Below are 27,157 nucleotides of genomic sequence, written 5' to 3' on the forward strand. Positions count from 1 at the left end.
GCGGGGGGCAGCGGGGCTGGGGGTCCCCGGGGTTGGGGGTCCCCGGGCTCCTTCCCGGCACGGCACGGAAGTACGGCGAGCGCTACCTGTGCCGGGAATTTGACCCCTCGCAGGTCCCCGAGTTTCCCCGGCCTGATGTCACGCCGGCAGAGGAGTGGCTTTGCGGGCCGCCGAGCCAAGGTGCGTGAGACGGGGGCCCCGGAGCGAGCCCCGGAGTGGGCGAGCGTTCTCCCCGCTGCCCCGGAGCCAAGGGCTGCGCAGGAACCCACAGCCCGGCCGGCAGCGGAAATGATTCCCGGCTCACCGGCCATCGCTCCTGCCGCCACCCACCGAGCCCGAGGCGGCGGATAACGCCCGCGACGTCCCAGCTGCACCGGCTCGGCCACCGCGCTCTCTGCAATACTCAGCCATCACCGGCAGCACAGCGGGGAAACTGAGGCATGAGGAAGGTAACACGCCGCAAAGCCGCCCTGTCTCTGGCACACAGCTACAGCTCGTGCTAGCTGTGCCTTGCAAGGGAAGTAGATGCAATTTATTTTTTTTTTCTTTCTTTTCCTGCAATGCAATTATTGATTTTGTCCGGGCAGGTTACAATTGCACGACACCCACGGCTGCGGGAGCTCCGTCTCAGAGCGGCCTCCCCCTGCAAACCGCCACGACTGGCCCTGCAGCGAGGAAGGGGGAGCTGGAGGATGGGATGAGCGGGGACACGGCAAAACCCAGAGAGAAAGTAGGGGCCGCTTGCTTTTCTATAATAAAAGCTGCATAAATACACACTAGAAAAACCCAACTCTCCGAAACCCAGGTTTTTTGGGTTGCTTGGGTTGTCTGGGTGTTGGTTTTTTGCTGCCTATGGTGCACGCTGCACTGTTACCTGCCTTCATCCAGCCGCCTGGGCCACATGTCTCCAAGCCCTCCGCAGCAGACCCACTTTTTAAATTTATTGACCCCACCAAAGAGATAAAGAACTGGGCAGCGGCGCTTTGGGCTTCGGAATTTGTGCCAATCTCTTTGCCGCTGCCTGGGCTAGTGAGGATGAATCTCGCTCTGCCCAGGGGGGTAAGACTTGCACCAAATTCAGAAAACACAGCCTGAGACAGGGGACGTGGGGGGGGAAATTCACCATATTTTGCTTTCCAACAGCGCCCGGCACACGAAGCCTCCGCCAGCCACTGCAAACGCAGCTCCGCCGCCCTACAGCAGCGGCATCTGAGGCACGGGGAAACTGAGGCACACCCCGCGTGCACCAGCTTTTACATTTTTGGGAAGCGGGTGACAGAGTGTAACCGCAGGAGAAGCGAGCCGCCCCCGGCTCGGAAGAGATGCAGCCACAGCCGTCGCATAGACCAAATAAGCTTGGGTCAATAAACCAGGCCCTTACCAGCCCCACGCCCTGCTGCTGAGCATTGCCCCCCTCCCTACCCTGCTGCTTCCGCACCAGCGGCTCGGGCATGGGAAGGGAGTTGGTTTTGTTTTGCAACAAGCTGCGGTTCTTATTGCAACAAGCCCCGGTGCACGCAACGGGCCGGCACTGACAGCGTTCACGTTGCCTGGCAGCCCGGTGCGCGCCACGGCACCGCCCGCAGCATCGCTGCCGGGACGTGCAACGCTCCCATTGCCCCAACCCCTGCCGCCACCCCAGCCTCGGCTCCTCCAAGCCCACAAAACCTCCGCTCTCGGCCGCTGCATCACCTCCCATCGCTCCCTGCTTGCACAACTCCCCTCCTCAGGGATCGAGTCAGAGCGCGCCCGCCCGTGCCGACTCAGCTCCCCATGCGGCGGGGACGCCGTGGCAGCCAGAGCAACCCCACGCGAGCAAGGAAACGCTGCTGGGTTTGGGAGAACCTGCCGATTTAAATCTGCTTTACGAACAAGCACGGCGCAAAGGTAACCGGGCACCTCACGGCGTAGCCTGCCGCGGCGCAGGGAGGTGCAGAGCGGCGATGCCCCCGACCCAAAGCAAAGGGAGGAGGTTGTCCACGTCACGGGCGTTGCGCAAGCCCCAGGCTCGCCAAGAGCAGCTCCTCGGAGCCTCCTCTGACCTGCTGCGCTCCTCCTTGGCTGGGCTCACGTCCTTGCTGACTAATAGTGGACCGAGCAGCACTACTCACACCCGCAGCACCTGTCCTCGTCCCCAACGCACGCACGCGGTGGAAGGTACCGAGACGGTGCCGTACCGCTGCTCTTTAATGCAGCGATGCCGCCTGCACGGATTCCCCTGCCCCTTCCTACTTGATTAAAGAGCCCTTTGGAAGGTGCACAGAAAAAGGGCGCCAGGTAACTAAAAGGCAGCACACGCCTTGGCCGGGTTTGCGGCGTGCAGCCGGGCTCCGAGTGCCGAGCGTGCCCCCGTGTCGGGCAGCAGTCGCGCTTTTGGCTGCAGTTAAATTGGGGTTGGGGTCTGGGTTTCGTCTCCTTGCTTTGGAGCAAGCCGTTACTGTGCACCGGCGGTGGCTGCTGCCGGGAGGGAGGTGACACGACAGGGAGCTTTGCTGGCACAGTGCCTCCTCCAGAGACAACACATGGAGAAGGCATCAGCCCTAACGAGAGCCGGCTTTCCTGGGGTCACAGCACACCTATTTGGGAGGCTGGGAGGGAAGAGGTCGATAACGGAGCCAGTATCTGAGACTGGGATCTCCACGTGACCCCGGACACCCCTATTTCTGCACAACGCAGTTTTGCTAATTAGCAAATAAGCGCCTTCTGCAAAAGACTTGTCCTTGTCCATGCACAGGGGCCGCGGGGTGCTGCTGCTGGCTGCACGCAGGATGGGGCTGGGGCTGAGTACGGTTGGGAGCGGGCGGGGAGGGGACGCTGGCCCCAGGCCGGGGGGGAGCCGAGCCCAGCGGGGTATTTCTGTCCATTGAGTCACTTCCCGCAGCTCCCGGCCGCCGCCTGCGCGGGGAAGGGGACGGGCGCTGGGTGCCAGGGCAGGCGGGTCTGGCCCTTCCTCCCAAATCCCGGCGGGGACCTGCCGGCCTCCTTCAGCCCTCCCTAGCCAAGACCCTTCTGCAGGGATGGGACCGGAGGGAGCGTTCCCACCCAAGCCCGGCTCAGAAGGTCTCTGCCGACGAGGCAAGAGGGGGCTGATCCAAACCGGGTAGCCTCCACCGGGGGACAAACCTGCATCTGCGGCTTCCTGGGCTTGGAGGTCCCACCAGGCTCTGGAGCAAGCCAGCTAGGGGTGGTCACCACCAAAATCCCCCAACTCCTTCAAAGTTGGGCTGAAAATCCCAACCAACACCTACAAAGGCAGGGGCCACCAGAGCCTTGCAACAGAGAGTCAAGCTGGGGTGAAGCAGCACTTCAACTTCAGCACGGCCACTCAAAAGGTCACCGTTCTCACCGAAACACTTCACGGCAGTTGGCGGTGGATGAAGTACAGCTTGACCATATGGATGTCAACGTATATTAGTGCCCCGAAGGCACAGGCACCCGCCGTGATTGCTGAATAACCTAAGCCCTGTGAGAAGTGTATCTGCAGAAGGTCAGCAATGCATTTATGTCCCTCTGGACAGGAGCTGGTCCTTGCAGAGCTAATTCGACCTGGAGAACAGAGCTGTCCATAAAAAGCACGTTCCCATCGACTGGAATAGAAAAATCAGGAGATCTTGTACAACATCTTGTACAAGGAGACCTTGTGCCATCTGCTTCCAGGAAAACTTGCTAAAACATTTTCCCCGCACCCGTGGAAAGCCCCTTCTCCATCCCTGTCTCTCACAAAAAAAAGAAAAATCAGCGAGAAGCTGTTTCGAAACAGAGCTGATTTCTTCCCCCTCCCCCCCGCTTTTTCTTTCAAGGAAAACTTTTCTCAAAAATGACACATTTTTGTCAAACATTTCACTCGTGACAAATTGGCGTTGTCACAGAGGAGAGCGCTCGGCTGGGAATTTCGGAAGCGCTTCGGGAAGCCTCCGTCTGCTTTTACCGAGTTAAGAATTGACAGCGGCGAGGTTGCAAAATGTAACGTATGAGGCGAAGGATTAATTAACATAGATCTAGCTCCAGAAGCAGAGGCGGTAAGAATAATTTTCATTCAGGAACTTGGCACCGCTTGGCACCTCCTCCTCCTCCAGCACTGCCGGAGTATTTTAAGCTCCCAAAAATTGCACGTGCATCGCCGAGAGTTTTTGCGTTGATTAATTAAAGCCTCAAACAGAGAAAAATCCAAAGTGGTTTGTTTGGTTTTTTTTTTTAATGTCCCTACCCATAGACTTTCCCCTTCTTAAAAACAGCGTTGCAAAAGCTCTTTGCAATGTAAAGAGGCAAAAAAGTAACAAGTAAAGGGCAAACATCATCGTGCTGGTTCCCGTGCTCCCAGTTGCGGTCTCATTTGGTACAGTTTCCTGAACTCATCACAGTTATTTCTGTTGTGTTTTTTATTTTATCATGAGAATTATTGTTGTTATCACAGACGTTTTATGCCTAACAACTCCTGGCTTCCTCGTGATATTTTCATTCCAATGCTAAACGGCTGTAATGAGACTAAGATAACGGTCCACTAAAATAAATGATACAGATCGGAATAGGGGGAATTTGGTTAAAAAAAAAGAAAACAAATTGAAATTACCCATCCTAATTAGCATTCAAAGACAGTAACTGGGGGGAAAAAAAAATATATGTATTCTGGGGAGGGTTGTGGCACCTAAACCCCAACACAGCCCACGAGATGAGCACATCTGCATCGGATTAGAAGGGAACGAACCCCCAAAATCCTCATTTCTGAGCTCGTCGCCAGTTTATATTCCCGCCACTCACGGGCCACGCGCCCCAAACCTCAGCTGCGCCCTCTGCAAGCAGCCTGCCGCTCGCCGCGCGGCGTGGCACCGGCGGCGGGCTCCTGCCACATCTGGATCCAGAGGCAAACGCCACCCACTCCTTCCTGCCCTCCCCAGCTTCGTCAGCGCTAACGAGCGTGCGGGGAGGCGAGGGACAGCACCGACAGCCGCTCATTTGCGGCCGCGGACGGGACGGGACTCGGTCGGCCGCCCGGCTTGGGTGAAACGTGGGCTCTCCGAGAGCTTTGAACTGCTTAACCCCACCAGAATCAATATTTTCCCTTTTAAAATAACGCCGGGGGGAAAAGCACATCTAATATAGATTCAGTGTTATTCTGGGTTTTACATTATTCATTGAACCTCATCCTATGTCATCCTGCAGTGAATATATTACCATATATGATGGCAAAGAAATTACACAACTCCTGCAAATATACGATAAAGCGGCAGCCTGGGCTGCTAAAACAGCCCGCTCGATTGGCAGTCTCTCATTAGCAGCACGTAATTAAGCTGCTATACATTGAGGTTGTGCCTGTGCCACCAGCCACTTTATGGTGAAAGAGGAGAATAACAAATCAAAATCATCATAAATCAAACTGCAACAAAACCCACAGCCTCGTGGCAGCTCTCAAACTTTTGGAAACATTTTCTTGTGGAGGTTTGCAAAGCCTTATCTCACCCGCTGCACAGCCGGGAACGTCACCGCAAGGCCACCAAGGGCCATCGCGTCCCCAGAGCCAACCAGCTCAGCCCGCCCGAGCAGGGATGGGCCGGCAGGGAACAGGCTGCGTGCTCAGAAATAACAGGGGAAAAAAAAAAAAAAGGAAGCCTACCAGGAAAGGTTAATAATTTATCCGTATGTAAAAATGTGCTCCCATTTCTAAAAACCCCTTTGCATCCTCAATGACATGCATGATTTTAATGGGGCTGAAGGCAGGCAACTCGTCTCCGAGTTTGGACACTATCTTTACTAACCAGATGTTACTGCCTTTTTTAAATTATTTTTTCTGAAGCTGCACTTCAGCTTCCAGAGTTTCAAATAAACAATTCTAATGATCTCTCTTCTTTAACCACTCCAGCAATATACATGCATATTGGGGAATCCTGTACAGAAAACATCCTTTTACAGCCAAGCCGCTGCCCACGCAACCTGCCGCATTTATCGATATGAAAAGCATTTACCCAAACCCCGTTTCTTTTCACCCCGAACCGGTCACTCACTGGGCACGGAGGCACGGGCCCAGTTTGGGCACGGAGGGGAGGTTGGGCAGAAGCCCCCCACGTCCCGCTCACGTCCCCATCTGCACGTCCAGCAGCCCCAAAGCTGCAAGGAACAAAGCTTTCACCCGCTAACATTTTTGGGGCCACATGCAGCGGTCGGATACAGATTCGGGAGTGGATTTCATGCACTGATGGAGCTGGAAACGTGCCAGCGCGCCAGCACCTTCTTTGCCGCTAGCGAAGCTGGCAAAGCACAAAACTCACCTTAGCGTGCCCTCGATCGTGCCGAGCGTCCCAATGGCTATTCAACTGGGACCACAAAAAGCAATAGAGTTTGCTCATGTGCATCAGTAAAGACTCAAAATGATGCTACAGGACAGTTATTTGGTTGCTTGCAGGAATTGCAAAAAAAGAAAGAAAAAAAAAAAAAAAAGGAATAAAGCCTGTCTGAAATAGCTCGGCTTCGCAAGGCGGGTTAGGAAAGCCCGGGGGGGCTGCACGGATCAATGACCCTATGTGCCCGGACGTATCCCGTTCCCCTCCCGTCCGCTGCGTGTATCAACAGAATATTTATAAATCAATTGAAAGCAATTAATCAGCTCGAGGAAGATAAGGGATAATGAAGAAAAGAGATTAGCTGGCGATGCACAAACAGAGCTCCTCCAGGGAGGAACCGCTGTGGTTGGAAGCCTCCTCTGCAAAGCCTATTAGCTCCACTTAAAAAAGAAATTTAAAAGAGGCAACCTGAATAATTAAAAGGAAGAGTTAATGGTTCATGCTAACAGCTTCTAAAAACCCGTGGCAGCCATGTTTGTTAACCGACGCGGCCCGTCGACTAAAGGACCCGCAGAAAAGCCATCGCCCTGCGCCTCGGAGGGATGCTCGTGCAGACGCCGAGAGCTGCACGGGTCCGACGCTGCCGTCCTGCTGGGTTCATTTAAGTGACCAACCCCTCCTAGCCGAGTTATAAATAATAACGGAGAAATTACTCCAGGACTTGAGGGGAAGCCTCCAGGGACATACAGCCTAATATTACCCGTCCCATGTATCCCACGGTAGCCTTCCAATCACCAACCCGCTCCTTGTCAGCAAGGCCAGAACTAAATACGCTGCCGTTTCACTTGCCAACCGAAAAATTCACCTCTGGGCAGAGCAGCCAACAGTCACATTTTCTGTATGTTTTCCTACTGATTTTTCCATCCCGATCCTTCCACACCAAACTTTGGGAAAGGGAGTGTCAGGACAAGCTCAGCAGCACCTTCCTTGCCCATACTGCTGCCATTAATTATGTATTTCACATCCACAGACGATGCCAACACCGAGGCTGGGCTTAATCCAGGCTGCAGGACCAGCATCACCACGACGGTGCTACCAAGGACCGTGCACTTTTCACCAGAATTACACCCCTGCGCTGCTCCGAGGGGGGTCACAAGCTGCCACTTTGTTTTTGAGGAGCACCCAAAAACACCACGTCCCCCCCCGTGACCTGCATCCTCCGGGAACGTCCCCGCGGCCGCCTACAAGGAACCTTCCCAAATTTGTGTTGCAGGATCCCGCCGGAGAGCTGACGCCCGGGTGGGCATCTTAATAAGAAAGGGCTCAGAAAGAGCTGCCGGTTCAGAGGACAAAATGCAGCATTTCGGAGCAATACTCGCCTTTTTCAAGTAACACTCGACAAAATTGCCAGGTCAGGGCTGAAGCCCACGTGTTTTGCGGAGGGGAAGGACAGAAAGCACCTCCCCGCCTTGCTCGCCAACTTGCAAGGCAGCAATTTAACCTTCAAGGAAGAGCTCAAATTCATTTAGTAACAGCCCTTATCTACAGGCTAGGGGCAGAATAATTCTACCAAGAACAATATATAATAGATAAAAATAACTGCACTGCAGCAAGGAGACGGACAGCACGGTGCAGGGCACTACTGAGCAGCTTTCTCCCTGCTAAAGCAGCCCATCAATTTAATGGCAAATTACGGGCAAACAGCGGGGAAAGTGCCCCCGATTCTGACGTTTAAGGGGCTAATGTCAATTTAAAAGCCTTGTGCTTGTCTTGGCGGGTGTGAATTTGCACGTCCCGCGGAAGCCGGATGCTCCCCGGCAGCCCCACTGCATCTCTGCTCCCGCGTCTGCAGCCCATCCCTACAAAGTGACTCAGAGCCCCATTTCCAAAAGCTTTTTTCCTTTTTTAAATAAATAAAAAAAAACCCTGAAGGTCCTTCCAAGTGCCTAAGCAGTGAGGGAGATACATTTTATTTATGTGCCACTTACTGAGCTTCCAAACTATGTTTATTAAAACTTCCTTTGCAGCAAAGTTTGTCTTTCCCTGCCAGGAGGTGTAGGACAAAAATAAAGCGCCCGAAGGTTTTCAACCATTTTTTCGCCAAAACTTTACCGCCACTCTAAATATCACGGCACACCTGACTGCAATGAAATGAATATACCCCTGCACCATAAAAAGACCAAACAGACCCCAAATCTGTACCGGCAGGCTGAAAATAGGGAGCTGAACCCCAACTGCTACCAAAAACGTGCTTTTTTTTTCTGAAATACCCGCAGTGTCGCTCAATGGCAGCGTTGCGGCGGGCAGCGTAACACCGCCCGCTGCACATCTATTTTATACGCATGCACAAAGGCAGAAAAAGCCATTTAAAGCTTGGAGGGCTGCACTTGGTGCCTGCCTGGAATTAAATAACGCACTAGGTTGCAAAGTTAATAAAAGCGACAGCCTTTTATTAATCTTAACTTGCGCCGCAGCGCTTGGAGCCGGCAGGCAGCTGCGCTCACAAAGTTATCAGTGCTTTGCACCAGGCAAACCCAGGGCTGGGAAAATAAAATATAAAAAAATTTAAAACCAAACAAAAACCAAAAAGGAGCGGCAGAAGCTACAGAAGTTGCATGCCAAAGCCAGTAGCAAAAGCCCAGTCTCTGGCAGCATCAGGTTGGAGTCCGGGGCTGGATCCCCACGGACCGAGCTCAGCATCGATACTGCCGGGAGAGCACTCTCGTTAGGGTGGAAAATTGCATCCCGGAGAAGGCGAGCGTGCGAGGAAGCACAGCAACCCAGCTAAGCAGAGCAAAACCAACTCCTATTTTTTATTTCCAACCAGATGAAGCAAAATAGCGATGCTTTCTGGAGGAAGCCACGCTCTGAAATGTTTTATCTGGACACGCGGAAAGCCCGGGGAGGTCGAGCATTGCAATTCCCCCGGCACCACACCGCCAGGTGAGCACGGAGCGGCCGAAGACATCGAGCTCCAGGAAAACAAGGCGCTAGCACCCGCTCCCGAGGGACACAAACACTGCATCGCGGCTGGGAAAAGGCAGCTGAAGGCTCGGTTTGGTTTTTAAATTGCATTAAATGCCTTTCAGGAGGCATCCGGTGCTTACTTGAGGTTACAGGTGGGTGTGCAGAAACCCTCGATGCCCTTTCTGTTTCAAGGTCCTGCTGCCCTTGCAGGGGATGGTGGCCACGGGACTGTGACCACGGGGAGGGATCCTGGCTCCAAGGTGACATCCTTGATATTCCCAGCATCGGCGCGGCGTGTGCCTGGGAAGAACGAGGGGCACCGGGGACAAGAGGTGGAATGGGAGTTTATGCAAGGAGTAAAGAGGAAAAAAAGATTACTGGAAGAAGATGTGCAACCAATTTGCTGCCAATTTGCACTACTTCATCACAAGTCTCACAGTAATTATTGGGTGTGGGTTGGTTTTTGTTTGGTTTTTTTGTTTGTTTGTTTGCTTTTTTCCCCTCCCAAACTTCAGCTTCTTCACTCAGATGGACTCATGAAAATCTCAGCTTTCAGTTTATAAATAAAAGTTCACAACCCCCCTTTTTCTATAAAAGACTTCTGCATTCCCCCCCCCCCCGCCGATGTACTGCACAGGCTCAGAAAGCAGAGCAAATAAAAGGAACCCTTATCTCTTCCAAATATACTTTATAACCTGAACCATGATTTCTGAATAGCTAGAGTTAGAAAATGAAAATAGTACTAAATGATCCTAGGAGACAAGTACCCAAGAAGCAATTGTATTAACTCAAAACTAAATGCGATCAAGAATAATAATTCAAGTATGGGTTTTCAGTGCATTACTTGAGCAAGACAAAAAAGATGTTGTCTCCTGCTATTTATTCGCATAAAGGCTTCTATGTCGTGCACCTTTTCTACCCTGCCCTCGCAGGACCTCTCCCAAGCTGTGCCTGGCACCGGGCGCTGCCCCAGAAAAAATATTGTTGTACTGAAAAGATCAGGCCAATAACAACAAAAACATAACCAAAGCAACTTGGGGATTGGGAGGGGAAAAATAAGCCGTGAAGGAGCAAATGCAATGCGCCTAACTTGGTGCAAGCGTTCCCATGCAAGCAATGGCGCGTGGGAAAAGGATGCCCGGCTCCCTCTGCAAGATGCATCGGGCACGGGGCGTTTGCAAGGGGGGCACGGAATAACGAGGCGTTTCAGGGAAAGCCAGGCTGGGCGCAGGGACGGGCACCGAAGTCCGGGGTGACCCGCGCCACAGCGTCAAGGCGTGGGGTTCTGCCGGGCGAGAGCCACGGAGGAGGTCGCTGTGCCCGAAACCCTCCGCCCCGTGAATAAGAGCTGCTACGGCTGACTTGGAGCCCAGAGCCAGAGGCATGCTTGCCACCTAATGATGACTCCAGGATTAGGTTTAAAACTGGAAAAATTAAAGGAATTAACTGGTCATTCACACACCAGCCACCCCCCCCCCACACACACACCCCGCAGAGCACAGCCAGAAGATTTCAAAGACTCAACGTTGTTCAAAGCTATTTTTTTTTCCTTAGTAAGGCAGGGAGGGTTTTAATATTTCAGCTGTTTTGTGCCATATGTGTGCTGGGACAGGACGCTGGCCAAGTCCCCTCTCCCAGGGGCTGCCTGCGAGACCAAAAGAAAGAAAAAAACCAAAACAAACCTCTCAAAATCAGGCTGGGTGAAAGAGTCTCCATCTGACAGCTCAATATTTCTAAATATAAAAGTCTCAGGCGATGCTTCAAATACCCAATTAAGAGGCATTAGGAGAGGCACCGGGGAGCACGGCCCCAGCCTTCGCCAAGTTTAGCCGTGTTTGGTCACTGCTCTTTTCACCAATTTCCCCCCAGCTCCGCTGCAGAAATGATTCAAAAAATCCCTTTTATTTTTTTGAGCGAGATTCACCCTTGCACCACAGTCCCCGCAGGATTACAAATATTTGATGCAATCAGCAAGAAAACAAAACCGTCCCGAAATGACAACTGAGAGGGAAACAATCTGGGAAGTTTTAACCTTCAAAATCTGTCTCTTAATTCTGGTTGCGATTTCTGCAGGCGAGGGAGGAGAAAAACGCAACCCAAGCGGTGTCTGCTTCTGCGTTACAAAGGCAACTTTAGACGGGATTTTAAAATAACATGACTACGCTATAGTTAATGCTATTAAAATTCAAAGTGCAAAGACAACCGAGAATCCCAGCCGGTTCCTGGGACAAGAACCAAACCGTGCAACACACAGCTATTCGGTGCTGCTCGCTGCTATCGATTTCCTTTTATTAGAGGGGAAAAAAAAAAGTGAACGGTCAACAAGGAAACCAAAGCCTCTTTAGTAATCCAGCCTGCCCACTCGCATTCAATACCAGCGGCTCAGCAAGCAAAAAGAAAAGCGCTGGCAAACTCTGCGCCGAGTTTCCAAAGTGAAAAAACCAAACAACAAAAAAAAGATTTGGAGACAAAATCATTCCCCTGGGCTGCTGAACCTGCCCAGGCACGAATATATCTGCCTGGGAGAGGTGCAGCGCAGCAGGACGGCACGTCCTGGAGCAAAGCACGGACCAGGCTCATCCCAGGGGCCGGGGAGCAGCCGGGCAGATGAAGAACAGCCCCAGAGCATCCGTGGCAAGACACGGCCTATAAACGGGACAATATTTCCATCTAAAAACCTTGCACCTGCAGCACTGCCCCAAGAGCAAACGCTTTTGACACCTGAAGTCCCAAACTTGCGCACTGTTACGTACCTCCGGGTTGCTGCACCCATAAATCAGGCTCCACAGGTGCAGGAGCCACCGAGGGATCATTTAAGAGGAAACAAGCAGAAATACAGTCACTTGTATTTATATAGTTTGGTTTGTTTGTGGTTTGGGTTTGTTTTTTTTTTTAAACACGTGGTCAAATACAAGCTTGATTTTATACCAATTAATCCTATAGCCAGAGATTTTACTCTGTTCTTCAGCCACTTGCAAAATCCTCCTGAAAGATTGCTGGGGGTTATACAGGGATTATATTGTTTAGTGAGCCAGTTATAATCCCTCCGATAAGAGGAGCTGATCCAGGCAGAGAAGCATTGGCTCGACGCTATTTGCAAATAAAAATTATCTCCAAAGCACGGCAGAGAGATATTATTTGATCCAACTCCGGCTGGGAAAGGAAAGCAGGGCTCCAAGGGGAATTCAGCAAAGGCAGCTTTTCCAGGCGCTGGCAGCCCTAAGCACCGCAGAGAAAGTGGAAATGCAGCCCCAGAAATGCTCGGCGGGACCCGCGTGCTGGGAGTTTTGGGGACAGACGCCTGGAAATCGGGTGTCCTGTGAGCACGGTTCATTAGATGGGGAAAAGCACCTATAAGCCGTACCAGCCCAGCCCACCTGCAAAGTGAAAATGTTATCAAATCCCTTCCGTAGCGGAAATAACCGAGCCGGCTGGCCAGAAAGCAGCCGGTCCCGGCTGGCAGCTCCCGGGGTGGGGGCTGCGGTCCCAGCCACTGCCCTGGGCTGGGAACGCCGGCTGCGCTCCGGAGAGATCCCCGGAGAGCCGAGTTCAGCTTCACGGCATCACAAGCAGCATCTCCAGAGATAAGGAGTCCAAAAGAAACTCTCCCTCGCCTTCGCAGCTATAAATAGGGTAGGACTGGATGTTATCTGCGATGCTTAACGCAGTTATTTCAGTTCAGCCACCCCTGGGAACTGCAGCTGCGACTATTCTGCTGCTGGAAAATTATCCGCAGTTAATAAAAGATTATTTTTTAAATATTTTTTTCTTTTCAGGGCCACAAATAAAGCTACCTGGAGCAATTCCTTTCCTTAAGCGTGGTTGAGGAAGGGCCAGCACCACACAAAGCACTCCTCAGCTTTAAGAGACTATGACTGGGTGCAGGAGAACGGGGTTCGTCCCAGAGCCAGCTTTTCCCTGGAAATGGCATCTGTTTGGGAGCGGGTTCCTTTCTGCCCTCCTTAGCGACCGTTGTTATTTGGGCCGAATCAATACCACCAGGTCCCAGTTCTACCTTCGAGGGGATCTGTAAGCCTTAAATATCCCATAACAGAAACATGAGCAGATTTACACCCAGGAGTCTCTCTCCGAATGCCTGGAGGAATTGTGTTTCGGGGAGGAAAAGGGGAGCCCTTGGGGAGACATCCATATTTTAAGGACTGCCATGACTCGAGGACCAGACAACCAGCATCTGCTCCAGCCACTTCTCATGTCTCTGCTCCGCCATCGCAGCATTGGAAGGGAGGAAAAACAGATCAAAAGAGCCACGCGGGGAAAAGAATGAGTTTTGATTGTGCCGGTGGCGCAAGGTACAAATACAGAGCGGAGGAGGAACAGAGAAATCCATAGGCAACAGAAGGGGGGTATAATGCCCTGTACAATTGCACGGGTACCCGAGGCGATGCTGCGCACAGATGCCACGGAGCCTTAGGGGTAAATGCGGGGCTGCAAGGGCCAGGTCGGGGCATCGCCCCTCGCCCAGCCGGACACCGAACGGCACCCCCGGCCCCAGGGTACCACCTCAGTCCCCCTCTAGCCGAGGGAGGGCTTCTCCTCACGCTTACACCGGCTTCACCTCTGCTCAGCTCCTGCCGGCAAGGTGCTCGCTGGTTTATACCCAGGCGAATGAAAAGGGCACCCATAACGAAGCGCTGGGAGGAGATCCTGCTACACCCCCCCAGAAGAAAAGCATCACAGCCTGGGCTGCAACGCGGCCGAGTCACCGGCTCGGGGCTTGTCACCTCCTATTTATCCTACGTCCCTGCTCGCTTGCTGCAGGATCGCATTCTGGGGCTGCCACCCGCAGAAGAGCGCTCCGCTGTACAACCATTAAATGTACGGTCAGCAGCAAACAACCCTAATCCAGCCCCTGCCCTGCAAAACCATGAAAGCTAAAAAAAAAATAATAATAACGAGAGTAAAAATGCACATACTGAGTTTCTTTTACCTGCTACCGGGCTTTTGAGTACACCTGATTTTTGAGGAAAGACACAGGGAAAACACAGAGGAACGGGCAAACCTGTTGCAAACAGTGAAGCACCACGTTCCCAGCACTCATGGGCACGAACGCACGGCTCACTTTCAGAGAGAAAACAGCTTTTCAGCAGGGACCGCAACCACGTTTTTCAAGAACGTTATCCTAACACAAACACAGCCCTTCTATTTCTTTGGTAAAAAAGGTAACTCTGGAATGATGCCATGGCCCCGAATACTCCCAGCAGCCTCAGTGGATGGCAGGGTATCTTGGCATGCAAATGTGAACTAAAAGCCGAATTTTTAGACATCCAAGGGTTTTTTGGGAAACAAATAACAGTGCCTGCTGTGAAGAAGCAACAGCGGGGCACAAAGATAAGCCAAACGCTGAGCCCTCGGCGCCCAGCAGCATCCCCTGCAGCGCAGGGACCGTTGTCGGGGAGCAGGCAGCGCGGGGCGAGGGCTGACGGAGGAAGCCAGCAGCAAACCCCGCGAGGGGAAGCGGACCGGCCGACGGACAGCTCTGCGATTCCTGCCAAAGCGTTTCACAAAGCAGCCGCGCGTTAACAAAAACGCAGAGAATCACCCCGGCTTCCAGCCTGAATCCCAACCGTTCACGTTCGGCATTGCCCTGGCTATGTAACTGCCACAAAGCCTATTATCTTCCACACCAGTTGTTGCAGTGTCATTAGGACAACTCAAATGAGAGGCTAAATTCTCCTATACACACCACTTTAATAATTACAGCCCTTTTATACTCAGTAATATACAGCAAGGGAGGGACACGGGAGGCTGCCAGGTTGACGAAGGGGATGCTCAGGCCCTCCAAGGGCTGCACATTGATTGTTTCCCCCCTCAACTTCTGCAGAGCAATTACTTCTTGCTCCTTTAACAGCTCCTTGAGCAGAGCTTTACTCCACTGGGGGAGAAATGCAGACCACCGGTACGATGGAGATACGCACCTCCGCCACGCCGGGGGGAATTTCATCAGAGGGCACAACCCACGTGTAATATTGACTCGGTCGCGTAGGATTTTACAGCAGCCTGCTTCGGGATGCGCGGCGTTACCCCCAGCTTGCACGGGCACGTTTCCACCGGCCCCCCTGGATCCTGCCATGCAAGAGATGCACCACGGAGGCTGCGCTTCCCAGGCCCTCTCCGTCTTCTGGAGAGGTTCCCAAGAATAATTTAATGCAGTCTAATGTACTCTTTTATACATGGAGGCCTTTTTAATTTGTTTAATTTGAAATCAAAAGCATGTTTTAAATTAACACCCAAAACAAGGGGGGGAGAGGGGAAGCAAGCATACTCCAAAAATATAATATTTGCAAGAGAGAATTCCACACATGAATATTCTCAGTCACCTCCCCATCCCTCAGTTCTCCTCTTATCTATCCCCAAAGCTGCGAACAGTAACTTCAAAGCCAAACCCTGTTTCCAACTGGAAACCCGTGGGCTGGTCCTCAGGGAGCTGCGGGGCAGCCGGGATGCTCAGCCCCAGCCGACACGTCCCCGGGGCTGGGCAAGTCCCCTCGCCGCTCAGGGATCACCAACCCCAAACTGACCGCTAAGCCATACCGCGCGTATAAACGTATATATTGCCTCGGCCGCACCTGCCCACAGAAAATGCCGAGGCCCAAAACGTGCCCTTTGCAAGGCAGCATCGCTCCTGCTCAGCAGGAACTACACAAGGACAGGAAACTTTGTGATCCTCAGTGTAACAAGACATTCAACATCCCAGAAATAACAAGCCCAAGGAGGATGCAGGGACCTGGGGAACGTGCTGCCTGACCAGATTAAATGCCAAAATCATCTTTCCTGACGCAGCAAAGCAGCAGTTCTCCCCAGAGCGGCCGGGGCACTGAAAACGCAAGCACAGACCTAATTTCTATCCATGCAACAGACCCCTGGCATTTATCTTTGCTGCCTAAAGACCTGCTGAAGTCCGGAGGATCTCACCACGAATCGACGTCAGCGAGGGCTTGGCTGACCCGGGCTCTCCTTCAGCAGAGCAGCGCTAACTCCCCCCAAAAACAATTGCACCGAGATTCAGAGCAAGAAGTGCCATTCCAGAAAAGCTGCGATCCTGGGCTTTTCAGCTCAAACATCTCACATGAAAAAGAGGAATTTCTCTCCCAGTGAATAGCGGTTTGTACATTCTTTGGCAACTGCATTACCATTAGGAAACACAATCTGTATTTCTGCCTCGCTCATTTGTTTGCCAAGCGCATTTGAAAAGAATATTTTATCCACCACGAGATAAACCCCGGAGGCTTCGCCTCGTGATGTAAGCGACCGCGCACAAAGTTTCGCTGCAGGTGAGGGGCTTGTTCCCGCAGAAGGCCACCTCGAGAAACCCCACGTGAATAAATCCCATGTGCAAAGGGCATCCGAACAGCTTAGCGCGACGATGGGGACGTCGAGGAGGCGTCACCCCAGCCACCACCTCTGCCGACAGCATCCCAGCCCCTCTTCCAACCCAGAATAAAACACGGTGGGAATAAGAAGGGGGAAATTGAGTTGCACCAGAGCACGGTTAAAAAGCACATGTTGGATCACGGACAGAGAAGATAAAAAGCTTCCAGCCCCAAACCCAGGATTGCCACCTGCAACGCTGCTTCAGCAAGCACCGGGCCCCCACCGGCTCCCAAAACTTCCCCGATTTCTACCACTCTATAGGTTTGGCCTAAGCTCAGCTCTGCTTCCTGGAAGCAATAATACTGGGTTTAAAACCAAGCCATTTTCAGCTTATGGCCCAGTTCTTTTTCCTAGGATATCATTTGAATGACAAAACTCTCTTAAAACACTGAAAATGGACGTTTGTGGTTCCACAGTATTTTTTTTGCCTCTTTGGTGATCTGCATATCAAATACACTTCGTTTATGAAAAAGAAGATGGAGAAAAGGGCTTGTTGGACTTATTTTCTTCTTCCTCTGGCCCAGCAAGCTCCTGCAGGCCAGCCAAGCCTTTCCAGCACAGCCAGTGCAGCAGGAGCGATGCTCCCAGCCCTGGGGCAGAGCAGCTCCCTGCTGCAGCCCGCCTGGGAACCGCCGAATTACTGCAGCACCTGCGTAAGAACCCGGCTTATACTCTGAGCTGGGTCTACAGGAGCCAAACCCGAGATGTACCCCTAACCTGCAAGCAGAAGTTGCTCTAAACACACATTGGAAGAGATCTGCTAGGAAAGGAGCAGCCAACATGCAAAGCACCATCACCCAGCCCCAGCATGCTTTAAAAGCCTCCTTTTTTTTTTTTCCCTAGATGTTTTATTTAAATTTTTTTTCCTGCTTCCTGGCTGTGCTCTGCTCTGACAGCCGGGACAGCACACGCTCCCGTGCAGAACTCCTCCAAACCCGCACCAGGGGCTATTGCTACGAGAAACAGCAGCTCTAAGTGGCTGCCTGGAGTCCCAGCAGGGGAAAAACCACCCCCAGGCGATGCACGCACCCAACATGAGCTCCCTGACCCCCTTTTTTCGAGAGAAACCCCCAGCAGCCCCGTACCCAGGCTGGGAACCGCCGACCAACAACTGGGAAGCTCCCCAATCCCACCGGCAATTCCCACAGCCATCCGGTCCCACCTTTCATTTTCAGCTCAACCTTTACCCTCTTTACTTACCTTCCAAGTTCAGTTGAAGGCATTACCCTAATTACAATTATCTCTGGCACTGCTCTGACGACCCGGAGCGCTTCGCTCGCCTCCCGCTCGCTCCCCCTGCATACAGGAGATCCTGCTTTTGCTACTTCTCCCAAGAGTTCCTGCTCGCTTGGAGTTTGGTGGGTTTTGGTTTGGTTTTTTTTTTTTTGAAACAGCTCCACTCCAGCCAAAAGGCACGAGAAAGGGAGATGCTGTAGGGGACTGCGAATAAATGGAAAAAAACTGTGCCAAAGGTGGTAAGAGGGGAAAAAACCCATCATTTTAAATTAAGAGTAATGTCTGCCCTGCCGGATGCTGTCTGAGCTAAGGAAGGGGTGATTTAGGCAAAGGCATGGAGCAGACGGCTCAGTTTTATTCCTTACTGGCAGCCTGGGGTTAATTTGGGGAGCAAGGACGATTTCCCCTGTTGGCACCCCTGCAAGCCACGTGCCTGGCACCAGGGGATGCGTGGAAGGCTGGGATCACTCACTTCAGGGTACATTTTCAGCAGCTATTTAAGAGCTTAGGGGGATTTTCAGAAGCACCTAAGCTGGTTAGGCGCCTAAATCCCACGGAAAGTCCCTTTGAATACTGCGACCTTCCTAAATCCCAGCCGGTGCTTATTAGTGTTCATTAGACACTTAAATACCTCCATCCACACCTAATCCCATGCCTGGGAAGGTGCTGGCCACCAGGAGCCCCAGCTGCCGGCTCACCCGCTCTGCAAGATGGGGGCACGGGACCCCTGTTTTGGGGCAGACCAGGCAGGCACCCACTCGTGCCGCTTCCCACCCCTCCCCTGCCGACCCAGGAACCCGGCGTGGCGAAGGCTGCTTGGGTTTCTCTTTCTTTTTTTTAATCACCCTCTTGCTCTATCGCAGCGAGCATCGTGAGGAAGGGAAGATCGCTATCTACAAAGTCTCTTTGATACGGGCGTACAACACAAACTGTATTTCCTCCTGCTTGGCGCGGGCCCCCACCCTGGTCCCAGCGTGGGATCAACCTTTAAAGCAAGGGGCAACCCAAGAGGGAGATGCACTAAAGCCGGCCGCTCGGCACGCCGGCAGCACTCCGGACGCACGGATGCAGCTGCAGTTTGGAGGCACCCGGTGCTCCAGATGCTGCAAATCCGACCCTGGGTACTGCGTATCCCTCCTGGCAAACACACCATCCTTCCACATCAGGGTGATTTTTACCTTTCCGAGGTTGCAAGGACAGGGGAGGCAGCTGCAAGGTGTGCTTTTGGGTGTGCAGACCCTCCCAGCTCTCTTTCCCCCACCCTTAAGCCAATTTAATTCTCCTACAAATCTCTCCGATAACACAGAGAAAGAACATGCCCGAGCGCGTTTGGCTTGTATCATGTCAAATGCACTTTAATTGCTGATAATTTCTGCATGCCTGCTATATCCGAGTGAAAATGAAATGTATGTGCTCCTCTTTGCTCTGCAGCTTATCGCTCCTCAGCGAGTCGGTATTAAAAACAAGGGGCTGCAGCAACGGGAACAAAAAGATCAACTTTTAAAGGGCAGCTCTTCCAAAAGCATCACGAGATGTTTAAAGTTAGCTACGAGCTAGGAACAGGCAGCAAACTCCAATTTTAATAACTGCGAGGGATTTGGAGAGATTCTCCCCTTCCTCTGCTGACCGGCGGAGGGATGGGTGGCATTAACGCAGTGCCGGGGGGGGCACGTCCCCTTTCCTCCGACCTACAGGCACGGCCGACCAGCCCCCCCAGATGCTTGATGTTCAGGGGAGGATGCTCGGCTCTCCACCACCGCTGCCTGGCTATAATATTTTCATCAATAGCCTTATTCACATCCACGGGCAGATGACGGCGCCTGCTGTTTGCTTCTCCATCCCTTCAACCGGGGGACAGAAACACGATAAACCCGGCAGGGACAGAGCCCCTACGGCAAATAAACGCCGACACGGACGGTTTGCGAATTATCCGCTGGGCGAGGAATTATCGACCTGGGCTATAAACGGATGAGCAGCCAGCGCCGGTGCAGAAACCTGAATGGGGTCGCAATTAATTCACACACACACAAAAAAGAGCTAAATTCATGGGATAATTTTATTTCCCGTGATTAATTTGGCCAGCTCTAATTACACCGTAAAACAGATTGATGCTCCATGTCTTTCCGAGGTCTCTGCCTTCTCCGCCGAAGCTGGCTCTCGCCAGCATTAGGGCTTCTACAAGGGGCAATATGAGGGGGTTTCTGGTTTGGGGGGCTCTACGGCAGGGCGAGCCACGGGACCACTCGGAAAGCAAAAAGCACGCGATGAAACCACAAAGCCACAGCAGCTCCTCCCGCACCAAGCAAGCGGGGGCAAGCTTTAAGCAGCGTTTTGCACAGGTAGTCACCATCCTGGGGAAAATAAGACCCTGCAGGTCCCCGAGGTTTCAGCGCTGGGGCCACCTCTGCCCCTCCGCCACCTTCGCAGGACCCCACCTCGCAGCTGTAATGGAGCTGGCAGGTGGGAACGGCAGCCAGGGCGTAATAATTCAAATATTCCTTGTAATGCCAGCAAGAAAAGCACAAATCTTGCCTTTGAGCCCCATGTGAAAGGCGGTCTTTGTGCTCGGGAGCATCGTGTGCGTTTTGAATCCAGGCTGGAAATCTGAATCCAATCCGATCGGCACTTTCATTTTATTTTTTTAAAACCAAGACCAACAACTCTCTACAAAAAATAAATCTGCTGAAGCTCGTGTTTTCCCTCACCTGCCTGATTGTTTCTTTCCCCCTTGCTTTGCTGTATCAAAATAAACAAAAACCATCTATCGATTCCAGCTGTTCTCAGAAGATTTGTGGCAGAAATCTGAAGTTCGCTGAGTTATTGCAGAGCGATAACTGCATGGCCACTGGTTGGAAATGCTTCCTTGGAACAAAATAAGAGATAAAAAGCAGCTATATCATAGCAAAGGACATGCTTCGCTTTCTCAGACTGGAAGGAAATGTGAAGTATGACTTTTTTAATAATTCACTTTGACAAATCTCCATCCTCCCTTTTTTTTTTTTTTAAATCCAGGATACAGTAGCAAAATCAATACAAGAAATATGGAGGTTTGCTTTTATTTCGGCTTCCAGAAAGCAGTGGAGCTCACAGACCCTGCATCTCCTTGGGTGCAGCACACCCAAACCATTTTCACCAACCATTCCTGCAAAAATACATTTTTCTGTTGCATCTACATGACAGCACCAAATTAAAGGCCTCGCTCTCCCCAGTACCTTCTGCAACCCACAAAACTTCAAATTAACCTTTTGCTTTCTGAGTAATTAATGCTGCAACCATGCTAACAACCTGGTCCAACCCCAATACACCAGAGAACTGCCACAGCCCAGACGGGGATGCCCTTGCAGAAAGGCTGTCTGCACTGGAGGCGGAATTATAATCTTCTTAAAGAATGCTGTTTAGCTCTGTAATTGCCTTACATTGTAAAATCCTGCAGAAAGAAACTCAACTCTGCAGCGCATTTGATACGTTCTGGTCCTTGGCCGAGCTCTGCACAAGTCCAACGACCCTCTTGGCTTTATTTCCCCTTAAATTTCACTTTTTTTTGTGTTTTCTATACGGTTATCACAGCAGGATTTGGCATGTTCCACAAACAGGGACCAAAAGCACCAGTGAAACGACAAGAGACAGCAATTCAGAAGTCCTCTAAACCAAAATTCACATGAAATCGCACAAAAAAAATGTCGATTAAATCAAGGGCAATAGTTTAAATTGAGCTACCTTCACCCTAAAAGCAGAATCCAGCCCAAACTAACACCAGTCTCAGATTTCTGAGGCTATTCAACACCACATACCTCATCCCCGTAACGAGACCGATGGTTGTGCTCCACAGGGTCACCACCCCTGTGTTTCATTTACCTTCACGGGCAACTCTAAAAATCTCATATACCTCACTCATAAAACGACCAGATTTTGTCACAAACCTACCCTGAGTTGACCTCTCACCATCAATAACGGAGCACTTCTGCACCGCGGCCAGCCCGGGGATGTAAGGAGCCCTCAACTGGCTTTGCTCTCCCGCTGCCTCGATAGCTGTGGGCAGCATCCCCTGCCAGGAAGGTCTTCCAAGACCCACCCTTCCCTTCAGATGTTCCCCCTTTCCCCATTCCCTGCTAACGAACAACGAGGAAAGACCCAAGGGAAGGCATTCAAGGCAGGTGCTAGAAATGAGGAGCTTCATCCAAGCCCAACCAGGGTAGATATCACCACCAGCTATGCAAAACCAGCCCACAGTTGGTTTATAAAGAAATTATCTTTACTCACAAAGCCCTGAAAGTTCATCTGCGCGGAACTGCTGCTCAAAAAAATTGGGATTTGCCCAAAAGATCTAGGACTGTTGGTGGGGCACGACCACCCCAGGTGGTTCTCCTCCAGGAGAACTTCATGCCTGCAGCTGCATTGCCCGAGGCTGGAAGCAAGCTCCCTGCTGCCTATCAGGCTGCCTTGTTTTTTCTATTTTAAAACTCATGATCACTGCTTTAAAGAGGGAATTAAACTGATGGATTGTGGATGATGCAAAACCTGGATGTCCTAGAAAGCCACACAGATAAACGTTATCAGAGTAAGTAAAAGGGGAGACAGGCTAATTTTGACACTAAGTGGTATTGAGACTGTCTGAATTTTCTCCATCTTCTCTAAATCACAGATACTGCTGCTGCGCAGTCCTGCTATCACCCACGTACAAAAGCATCTGCAAATCAGTCATCCTGCAGGAAAGGTATCGATCAGAGCAACTTTGGCACGAAGAATTCGCCTTGCGTTTCCATCGAGGAGAGCTTTAGCAGACCAAGCAACGGCCACCCACCTCCCGCTACGCCACTGTCAGCATCTGACCAGGAGGACCAAGACCAAAAGCGACCCCAGACCCCGAAAAGGAGGGGATTTTTTTGCAGAAATGCAAAATTAGCACTAGTCACATTGTCAGGGTATCAGCTCACACTTGCTGCCAACAAATTAGGCCAGTTGTGCAACTGCAGTTGCTCATTTGGCCACTAACCTGCTTTAGCAATTACGGATAATTAAAACATCGCCCTGCAGTCATTACAATTCAAATCAGTCCCCTGAAGAAGAGCTCCGTCAGGTCTGGTTTCTGGTGTGCCCATCTCCCACTGCTGGTCTGGACCTCAGCTGGGAGATGAAGGAAGGGGAGAAATCTTCAACGGGTGTAAATCAACACATTTACATCTGCTCTCTGCGGCAGCGCAACAATTTACACCAACGGGAGAGGTGACGGGGGTTGGAAGGCAAGGAGAATAGAAAGAAAAAAACAAAAAAAAGAATAGACTAGACTATTTCAGTTGGAAGGGACCTACAATGATCATCTAGTCCAACTGCCTAGGAGTTGGAGCGAGAGAAGTTGGAGCAAGGAGAACCAAGACAACCCCCTCTGCTCTGTGCAGCGGTGCTATTTTCAATTTGCAGCCCAAAAATACCATGCTAGATAACCCCAGTCAGACGCAAGAATGGACTCTGAAGTCTAAGGAATACGAGTAACTCAAGCTGCTGGGGGAACACAGCGCCCAAGCTACCACGTACCATGAGCCATGGAGAAGAGCTGGACCTTTGCTAACCCCCACAGCAGACCAGATTAACAACGGCCCCCTTTCACTGCATGCCGGGGAGACCATTTCTGTGCCCAGATGCCTGCAAGGGCTGTCTGAGCTTTGTTCCACTCGCACAAATACGCCGAAGCTGGCTAAGTTTCCTCTTTCAAATGGCATTTCTTTCGTCCCTGTGATTTACAGGCTCGACACCTCTACTGACTCTGTAGGTCGTGGTGGCTTCAGCAGAGCTGACTGCAGAGCACGCCGCCCCACGATTTTACACTAAACGGCCCCGAAGGAGAGGCGGGGGCCAGCCAAAGGCGAGGGGAGGGCAGCTGGTAGTGCCAAGGGAGCTGTGTCTGCAGGGAGCGTCTTCGGAGAAGACGCCAGAGCCTCCAACTCCTCTTCAACCTAGCAAATACGGGGCTGGGGAAGGTCTCAATAGCCCCTTAAACATAGGGCTTTGCTGAGCCCCTGGCTGAGCCGGTGCCACCCCAGTACTGGAGAGATGCGCAAGGAGGGACACACATTTCTATCAAGTATTATTGAATACCAAGTATATTTGAAGAGGTGTTTATTCTCCCCCACCCCAAATCCATGCCGAGGATGCACGTGCAAGTGAACTGTGCATGCTGGCTTCCAGTGCCAGATGCTGCTACAGGAAACTTTGAGGGGGGGAAAAAAAAAGATAAAAATAAAAAACTGTCAACCTTTGGCTCCTCGGTGCATGTTGGGGATGTGCCCTCAAGGTTTACCTGCGGATCTGACCACGCCACCCAAAGCTCTTGCTCTCCTTTCCGAAGAGCAGAACAGAGGCAGAGCCACTGCAACCAGCCCATGGGCACCATCCTCCCCTTTCAGTGATAAAAGGGGGGAATAATTTTGTGACTATGTGGCATGAGGGGAACTGCATGGGCAACAAGTTAAATGTAAGTATCTGTAACTTGTGAGTGTTTGGTAAATGCCAGAAATTACACAGTTTCACATACAATGCACAAAAAAAAAAACCACGGAGATTTTTGAGGCTCTCTCAAAAACTTTAGGCACATTCCTCGCACTTATTTCCATCACGTTCCTTGGACACCACTCATAAATGAGGCCTTTTTGCCTCCAAACCTGCATGCTCTTCCCTGGACAGAGCATCCCTTGAAGGACGGGAGGAAAATACCCGCTTGCAGGCCAGATGCCCCCAGACTGCCGTCTGTCTGTCCCGACCAGACCGTCGTCACAGCAGTACCACGCAGAAGGGTACCCATGTGCAGATGCTAAATGGCTTTGCCGCTATGAGAAGACCTCATGCAATTGCAAAAACGCCGTCAAATACCACACGTTGGCAAAGGACCTTTGGGGACAGCTGTGGGCCAGCTCCATCCAGTGCGTTGTCGTCGTCTTAGTATCCCTTTGGGTTTGAAATAAAAAAAATAAAGTCCCTTTACATGCTCTGCTTCCGCAGGGATAGCGGCTGCCCAGCCTTGCAGCTCCAAATTAAAGAAATAATTAAATACCTGTAATTACGTAGTCAAAAGAGAGCTCTCGCAGTAAAAACAGGAGAGCGAATGCCCTCGGGATGGTAAAGGTTATCACAGTACCAGGGTTGGGAGGAAGGGGGCTGTTCCAGCATCGCTCCCTAATAACAAACAGCAAACCAACCCCTTCCAGGAGAAGGAGATAAAGAATTTCTTCCTCCGCCGGCAATAAATCAAAGGGCACTGTTCAGCTGATGGGAATTGATTTTTCTCCCTTCCTTTGCACTTAGAGCAAAGCGGGACCGTGGCGAGAGCCTCCAGATGCAACAGAGCCGAATCGATGGCGGGGAGGGGACGCGGCGGGGACGTTCGGCACTGGCACGAGGCACCGGCACCATCGCTTGGGGTGCGCCCCGCTCCCGCGCAGCAAGCCCCAAGGGCGAGATTCAGCACAGCCCTTCCCAAAGGCAGAGGGCAGAAGTGAACTTGGAGGTGGCAATGAATGCGATTTGATCCGAATAAAAATAGGGGGAATAAATTCCCATTAGCACAAGTGGAGCAAATGCCATAAGGGGTGAGGCTGGTGCTGGAAAGGGACAGGGTGGGGGACAAACCCCACTGCACCCTCTCGCCCTCACAAACAATAATTAACAGCCCGCGCGGCTGCCCAGCAAAACAAGGCACAGTCTTCTGCTGTTCCAGCTAAAGCACGGCTCCAGCGCTAATCCACTGTTAATTAAAAATATTTTCACTACAGGCTCCCTCAAACCCAAACCTCTTTTGCTTTTCATGTGCACAGAAAGAAAGGAGGGGAAACAAAAAAAAAAAAAAGCTGTCTGTAACACAGATCATCCAGAGATCGATCCCTCTCTCCCACTCGCCAAACTCTTTAGTAAGAGTCACTGAAATGCAACGATTTTCCCCCCTTCTTTTGTATTGAGCATCGCGTGGCTGCAGGATGGGGGAACGCTGGATTGATTTCATTTCAGTCTAAACCCTGACGACAGCCTAAGGCAGCCGTATGTATAAGCAGAGGCCTGATTTAACAGGTTATAAAGCTCCACTGTTTTCTCACTATTGACTTTTATTGCAGCGCATAAAATTTTTAATGAGAAATAAATTGATAGAGATACATTACCACGGAGGAACCATGATCTGCTCATTTGTGAGCTATAATGTCAAAGACCACATTTTTGAAATCCAGAGAAAAAAAATGCACTCACGGTGTATTTATGTCAGTATTCAGCTGGAACTGGCACTTAAACTGCCACCTGGATGGTGACAGTCCCCTGCAGTGGGGACTGCGTGACATTGGGCAAGATGACGGGATCAACACAGGCACCACCCAAAGGTGACGCCCAGGAAAGTGGCTTTGCATCTGCAGACCGACAGCACATGCTGCCCTGGAAAGCAGAGCCTGGAAAAGCTGGAAGGAGGAGTTCAGCTACCCCAAACCACGGGGCTTAGCACGTTCTTCACCCCTTTTCACCCACCCTTCGGTTTCCACGGTGTCTCCACGCCTTGGCAGCAGCCAAGGTGCACCCTGCGGTGGAGACATCTCCGTGCCGTCAAGATTTGTATCAGGCAAAGCCAGCAGGGAGTCCTTTACATATCACCTGCTGCACCCCGAGGAAGAGAAGGGGGGTAAAAACCAGAAAGATATATGTGTTCCAACAAAGAGAACAAAAAAAGAAAGAAAAATTAGCATGGTGGGGAAGTGCTGCCCTAACCCAACCTGAGCATTGTATCTTCAACCCCATGCCACCTCCTGCAAACCTCCTGTCCCCTTCAGCCACCGCTTCGGCGTGGGCTCTCCCACCTTTCCCCCAGCTCCACTGGGCCCAAGGCAGCTTTTCGGTGGCCGTCCAAAACGCCAGGACACGTGTGCCAGGGTGATGGCCTCGGGAGGAGGACGACGGCAGAGCCCATGCGACCACAAAGGGCACCTTGAGGCCACCCAACGTGGGGGGACCAGCGATGACCTCCACGCTCTGCATTAACCCCTGCCCCCCCCAGATGTGCTGCCAGGGGTGACGGCAGCTGCACATCTGGGTGAAACCCTTCCTTTTTTGCTCACGCTGTCAGAAGCGGTTGGCCAAAGCATGTGCATTCCAAAAATGACATCCAGGAGGGCCCTTTCCGCAGTCCTGCCACAGACAAAGCACTGAATTTCTCTTTCTCCCTCCCATGCTCCTATCCGTACACACCAAGCGCTGCCGTTCCTACATCCACGCACCGTCGCTCTCCTACGCCAGCAATACATCTGTGCAGATTTACCTAG

The 27,157-nt window shown here is 51.7% G+C and overlaps 1 protein-coding gene and 1 long non-coding RNA gene across 5 annotated transcripts in view; one reads left to right on the forward strand and one right to left on the reverse strand.

The window, feature by feature from the left end:
• The window catches only part of KAZN (kazrin, periplakin interacting protein), a 241,300-nt gene that overhangs the window by 22,223 nt on the left and 191,920 nt on the right, over nt 1–27,157 (reverse strand). Inside the window, exon 1 of one of the 4 annotated variants that reach the window (XM_072884023.1) lies at nt 87–271. The exons of the other annotated variants lie outside the window; for them this stretch is intronic. The gene's annotated coding sequence lies outside the window, so the exon portion shown is untranslated. Of the gene's footprint in view, nt 1–86; nt 272–27,157 lie in introns of those variants that run through there. 4 annotated transcript variants of the gene reach the window in all.
• LOC140661603 (uncharacterized) lies at nt 5–2,711 on the forward strand. The gene is made up of 3 exons (XR_012045827.1): nt 5–449; nt 588–730; nt 1,144–2,711. It is a non-coding gene; the product is annotated as an uncharacterized lncRNA (long non-coding RNA).

The sequence above is a fragment of the Ciconia boyciana genome, chromosome 19, assembly GCF_034638445.1.
Source record: "Ciconia boyciana chromosome 19, ASM3463844v1, whole genome shotgun sequence".
NCBI classification, from domain to species: Eukaryota; Metazoa; Chordata; class Aves; order Ciconiiformes; family Ciconiidae; genus Ciconia; species Ciconia boyciana.